The sequence below is a fragment of the Musa acuminata genome, chromosome BXJ3-6 (assembly GCF_036884655.1).
Source record: "Musa acuminata AAA Group cultivar baxijiao chromosome BXJ3-6, Cavendish_Baxijiao_AAA, whole genome shotgun sequence".
Taxonomy (NCBI): domain Eukaryota; kingdom Viridiplantae; phylum Streptophyta; class Magnoliopsida; order Zingiberales; family Musaceae; genus Musa; species Musa acuminata.
The window spans coordinates 18756054-18762657 of record NC_088354.1 but is presented as its reverse complement, the minus strand read 5'-3'; positions in this window follow the sequence as shown (position 1 = coordinate 18762657).

Below are 6604 nucleotides of genomic sequence, written 5' to 3'. Positions count from 1 at the left end.
CGACTGTCGATTTTGCAAGTCGGCGAGCGAGTAGGAGCGGCTTGGTGGGCTGCGAGTCGGGGTTGTCGTGGAGCGACTTGGATAACGGACTAGGCGATTCGGGCATTGGATCGACTGAGATGCGATTTAGGCATTGGATCAACCAAGATGTGATTCGGGCATTAGATTGTCCGCGAGGCGTGGCTCGGGCATTGGATTGACCGCGAGGTGTGGCTCGGGCATTGGATTGGGTCGCGATGCGACTCGGGCATTGGACTTGGCCGAGATGTGACTCGAGCATTAGATTGTCCGCAAGGCATGGCTCAGGCGTTGGATTGACCATGAGGCATGGCTCCGGCGTTGGCCGAGATGCATAGCTTGGGCATCGGACTGGCCGAGAGGTGTGGCTCGGGCATTGGATTGGGTCAAGATGCGACTCAGGCGTTGGAATTGGCCGAGATGTGACTTGGGCATTAGATCATCCACGAGGTGTGGCTCGGGCGTTGGATTGACCGCGAGGTGTGGCTCGGGCATTGGATTGGGCCGAGATGCGACTCGGGTGTTGGACTTGGCCGAGATACGAATCGGGCATTAGATCATCCGCGAGGCATGGCTCGGGTGTTGGATCAGTCGAGATGCGTGGCTCGGGCATCAGACTTGCCGAGATGCGACTCGGGTGTTCGATTGGGCGAGATGCGCAGTTCAGACGTTGGGTTAGGCTTGTGGGTTGAGTGACTATGCTTGGCTCAGATCTTGATGCCGATGGGTCGCCTGTCAAGAGCGATCTATAACGACCCAAGCGTGAGCTGGACCTGTGGGTCGAGCGACTATGCTCAGCTCAGGTTTTGGTGCTGATGGGTCACCTATCGAGAGTGATCTATAGCGACCTGGGCATGAGCTAGACCTACGTGCCGAGCGGCTATGCTCGGCTCTGGTTTCGGTGCCAATGGGTTGCCTGTCGAGAGCGATCTGTAGTGACCCGGGCATGAGCTGGACCTGTGGGTCGAGCGACTATGCTCGACTTAGGTTTCGGTGTCGGTGGGTCGCCTATCGAGAGTGATCTGTAGCGACCTGAGCATGAGTTGAACCTGGGGGTCAAGCGTCTATGCTCGGTTCCAATTTCGGTGCCGGCGGGTCACTTGTCGAGAGCGATCTGTAGTGACCCGGGCATGAGTTGAACCTGGGGGCAAAGCGTCTATGCTCGGTTCCGGTTTTGGTGCCGGCAGGTCGCCTGTCAAGAGCAATCTGTAGCAACCTGGGCATGAGTTGAACCTGGGGGCCGAGCGTCTATGCTCGGTTCTGATTTCGATGCCGATAGGTCGCCTATCGAGAGCGATCTGTAGTGACCCGAGCATGAGTTGAACCTAGGGGCCGAGCGACTATGCCCGGTTCCGGTTTCGGTGCCGACGAGTCACCTGTCGTGAGTGATCTATAGCGACCCAAGCATGAGTTGAACCTGGGGGCCGAGCATTTATGCTTGGTTCCGATTTCGATGTCGGCGAGTCACTTGTTGAGAGCGATCTATAGCGACCCAAGCATGAGTTGAACCTGGGGATCGAGTGTCTATGCTCGGTTCTAGTTTCGGTGCTGGCGGGTTGCCTATCGAGAGCGATCTGTAGCGACCTGGGCATAAGTTGAACCTGGGGGCTGGGCGTCTATGCTCGGTTCCGATTTCGGTATCGGCGGGTCGCCTGTCGAGAGCGATTTGTAGCGATCTGGGCATGAGTTGAACCTGGGGGCCGAGCGTCTATGCTCGGTTCTGGTTTGGGTGCCGGTAGGTCTCTTGTCGAGAGCGATCTGTAGCAACTCAAGCATGAGCTGGACCTGCGGGCTAGTTGATGCTAGGACGTTGTCGTGCCACGTGGTGGGCCGAGCGAAGCATCATGAGGCATGGCGGGAAACCTTCGTTTCGAATGGCCTTTGGCGGGGGGCTTCGGGTGATGGGACACCGCTGGCTGGAGCTCCGAGGCAGGTGACTCTGGCAGATCCGAGGAGTTGTGACGGGCCTTAAATGCTACGAATGTTTCTCTCCTTGGGAAGCCCCAATCATCGCCTCGCAGTGGGCAACCTGCCTTTTATAAACCCCACCTGCCTTTGCCATTGGTCCTTTGTCCCACGCCTCGGCTTCTTTCTTGCAACTTCTCTGTTCTCTTTGCTTCCATCCTTCGTCTCGCACCCCGGCTTCTTTCTTGCAACTTTGAGGTCAGGGTGTCTCTGTCTTCATCTTTGCCTTTGTCTTCATCCTCATCTCCTTCCCCTTCTCCTCTTCCTTCTCCTTCTTCTTCCCCTTCTTCTATGAGTCCCCAAGATGAGGTGGTTAGTGTGTCTTCGGGTAATGCCTCCTCGGAGGCCTCAGAGAGTTCGATCGCGCTTGATGCTCTTAAGTCATGGCATGACGTAGACTCGGTGGTAACCGAGGACCTTTTGAGAGTGCTCCGGGATCGCTACCGCATCCCGGAGTGTTACGGTCTGCATGCCCCTCGGCCTGGGCAGTGACCGTATGATCGATTTTCCGATGGGTTCGGGTTGATTGTGGGGGCGCTTGAGGTAGGGCTGCAGTTCCCGGTGCATCCCGTCATCAGGGACTGTCTTCGCCTTTGGGGGATCTCGCCCTCCCAGGTGTCGCCAAACTCATGGCGCTACCTAGTAGCCTTCATCTGGGAGTGTCAAGGGGCTAGGATCGAGCCATCCCGGGCCCTCTTTCTGGCTTGCTTGCGCTTAGGCAGGGGGCAAGGCGGGTATTACCTGACCGCCCACAGCAGTTTCAAGATCAGTGGTGCGCCCTCCAACAATAAAGGTTGGAAGAGGCATTTCTTCTTTATTAGTTGTGGTCAGGAGTGGGGCTTCTGCACCGAGTGGGCCTTCCAGGCCATCGATTATAATGCCCGCCCCCCCCCCCTCGCTCTCTGATGGAGAAACATCAGTCGTGGATTGACTGAGGGGTATCCTGTCCTCTTCTCGGGCAATCAAGGAGATGACCGAGGAGTGGATGGTCGAAGCGGATCTGAACCCTACCACCAGGAGTATGGCCATTCGCCTATGATGGCTCGGACATTTGTCTTGACTTATCTGATCGATCCACCTTCTTTTGCAGAGATAGTGGACCTTCATTCAGTGAAGAAGACGCCCAGCATCAAGGCTGCCATGCCCTGATCTCGGGACGGGGAGGGTTCTGGAGGTGGTGATGCCCCGCGGGAGGGCACTCCGAAGAGGGCGCCGGCGTCCCTGGTAGCGGGGCGCCCTCCGAAGAAGACGAAGACAGTGGCCCGGAAGATGCCTACGTATCACGGACAAACTTTGAAACAGGATGTTTGATGTAATGCTTATGTATGTCCGTGTCTTTTGGTATGTTCATGCTTTGCACAACATGTAGAGGGATGATCGAAGGCTTAATAGTCCCATTTTAGTTGGGTTTGGAGGCTGCTTTAGGCTTGTAAATAAAGGTTGTGTCATATGGACACTTGTGAGAGATTTTCGGTCTATAGTGGACCATTTTGACCCTTTGTTGTGCAACTGTTCAGAGCTTATAAAATCTGTTTGTAATTTACATTGTCTATGAAGTGTTTCCTGGAATGTTTGCTTACGGATCCCGAGTGAGGCGTTCTCTCTAACCCCTTTTCTCTTTCGTAGGTCCTAAGGGACCATGGGAGGCTTCGGGGAGGCTGACCTTTGCGGACGAACATGCAAGGGTGCCGCATAACTTAGGCAAAACTAGCTAAGTCCATGACAGATGGTATCAGAGTGGGACAAGCACTCATAGAAACACTTAGCATGCAAACGTGGGGGATCTAGTGGGGCTGCGTTGAGGGCAGTCAGCACACGCACGACCGTTTGGGGGAAAACGAGCATGGAGATGTAGGGAAAAGGAATCGCTCGGAGGAGCGAGCATTTGAGATTGGCATTTAGAGGAATGGCCAACCCTTCACGCAAGAGGCACCACGAGAACAAGCAAGCTTGGAAGAATGCGGAGCGCACAAAGGTTGGGATGGCTGAGTTTGAGCTACGGCTCAACGTTGACAATTATACTTGATGGTGCTCAAGGCAAGCGAGGCGCTTGGTAAAGGATGAGACCATGCAAGGTGGAATGAGTTGCTCAGCGACCGAAAGAGTTGTGCAAAGCTCACAGAGGTGAGAGGAATTGCTAACTCAAAGAATTCGATACTTATACATGGGCTTATATGCAGACGATGGAATGTTTGCGGCCATCCTAAGACGACCGAAACTCGGCACCATGGAGCATTGAAACTTTCTCTTCGACATGTGAAGGATACGTCCGTAGGAGGCTGAAGTGTGTAGTGAGTTCAACATGTTGCTAGGCCTTGAGTGGTGCAACGGGGGCTGTATTGATGTGGAGTCACAATCTAGCAAGTGCGTTTGCAGGAGGCAGAACAATGCACAGTTTGTCCAACAAATCGGAGTAGTCCAAGGGGATGGTGGTCTCTGAAATGAAGAGAGATGTTACTCCAATGGGACAATTATCCAGGAGGGATAAGTCCCAGCTCTCTAGATGGAGAATCATGTGGGACGAACCTCACATGTTGAGGAGTACCTTAACAAACAACAACTCCATGAAGCTCAATGGACTAAGCAAGCGGCGAGGAGTCATCGCATGATCTCGCTCGAGAGAATGCATTGATGGATGCATTCTCCCGTGGAATGGTGGGTGCGAGGGCCACCATCAACTCAATGCAAAAACGAAGAGCGGAGCAACTTGGGTGTAACTTAGCGAAGTACCCAAGCCGCATGAAGGGAGCCAGCATAGAAGATGGAACATGGAGCGGAGGCACAGTGCTTTCCTTGGTCAGAGGTCAAGGACATGAACTCTTATAGAGGCAAGAGCAGGATCATGTTGTTTCATGGGTCCTTCATTCTGACGGAGCGAACTCATCTTGTTTGGTGTCAAAGACGAAGGGAGCTTCTGGGCACATGCACCTTATCTCGGAGAAGCATATGATGGAGGAACTAAGGCGACTCAACTTGCGGAGGCAAAGTTGGGTTCAGAAGGCCTTGGCACGGAGCAAGAGGACGCGAAGGTAGGTACTCTTAAAGAATATGCCACAGTGTTGCCATGAAAGAAGCGGTGTGCAGCGGAGATTATGCTGGTAGGGGCAGAGGCCCAGGATCCAGACAATGGTACACTAATTGCAGCGAAGTCGGGGGACTTCGGGAGCTACTAGGCTACGGACTGTCCTAGAGTGGTACTTCATCTAGGTGTGACCCAAGAGTAGGTGGATGAAGGTCGATTGCCAAATGAGCGAATAAAATCGAAGGTGAAAGAGACCCTGCAATGTATTGGCATAGGCCACACATGAAGGGATCATAATTCAAGTTCATCCCAAAAGGATCAAAATGCAATGGAGATGTCACCAGGAGGCGACATGGTGTAGTGGATCATGGTGGAATAGTTCTTGGCAATGCGATACACATGAATGAGTCCCGTGAGGGACTAGATCATACAGAGATATGATCGGGAGCTACTAGAAGCTCCACTTTGGTGAACAACATGATGGCAAGAAGGGCTATGAATTCAAGGAGTGAAGGCTATGGTACCGTAGAGGCGGGTCTTCCATGTGTGCATCGAATTTTGCATCAGATGAAAGCCTTGGTCATCAGCATATGGGGGCTGTGTTCCACCAAGGGAAAAGTTTGAATGTAAATACCAGTGAGTCCCATGGGAGGGACTTGATCATACAGAGGTATGATCAAAGCAGTTGGAGAGTTGGACTGCTCCAGAGCTCATATTCGCTTAAGGGAGCCCGGCAAGTTAGAGGACAAAGTCGAGTAAGCGAACGTAGCTATCAAGGAAGCTAAGGAGATCAGAATCGATACAAATCCTACAACGTGATGGCAGAGGTCATGCATAGGAGTTGCAATATGTCTTTCCATCGATCAAGAGGAGCTGCTTAGAGAACATAGAGGTGTTGAAGCAGAGGGTTGAAAGGGGCGAGGAAGCAACGATGAGTCCAGAGGGACTTAGCTACCCAAAATCAAGCATCAGTTAGAATGGAGGTGGACTCGGAGGAGTGCCACAAAGACATATCTACTGATCATAAAGAAAAGGGATGCAGATGCAAGACGATGGATAGTAGGGCCATGGGCATGGTAGCGCCATGGTACCGCAGAGGCAGGACTTCCGTGAAAGTCATTGATCCCTTGCTCTCATGGAGGGAGAGCGCTTGGTCGTGAAAGGGGCCGAGGAGGTGGAGCATGCAGAGGCAAACTCCAAGTACCAAGACAAGGCTGAAAGGCAGAGGCCAAGGAACATCGTAAGACTAGTGTCAACAAGCTTCTCATCAAGATAGCTGAAAGTGAAGGACTTCGAGTCAGGCAAGAGTGCACAACCAAGGAACGAAGCAGGCAATACGCGGTGCTATACCTTTGCCACTCAGTGGAGAAGGCGACAGGGTTGATGGAGAAGACAGTACAATCCCAGAGGCGACCAAATCTATTAGAGAATTACTCTAAGTTGGGGTGAAAACTTCCTGCATTCTAGAAGTTCGATGGCATTGAGAAGGTAAATCATAGTAACTAACTCAACACAAGGAGTGCAAACACTTCAAGTGCTTTAGAAGTGTGAGCAAAGAGTAGGCGAAGGCTAGTACCCAGCTCGATGCATGGAGTACAA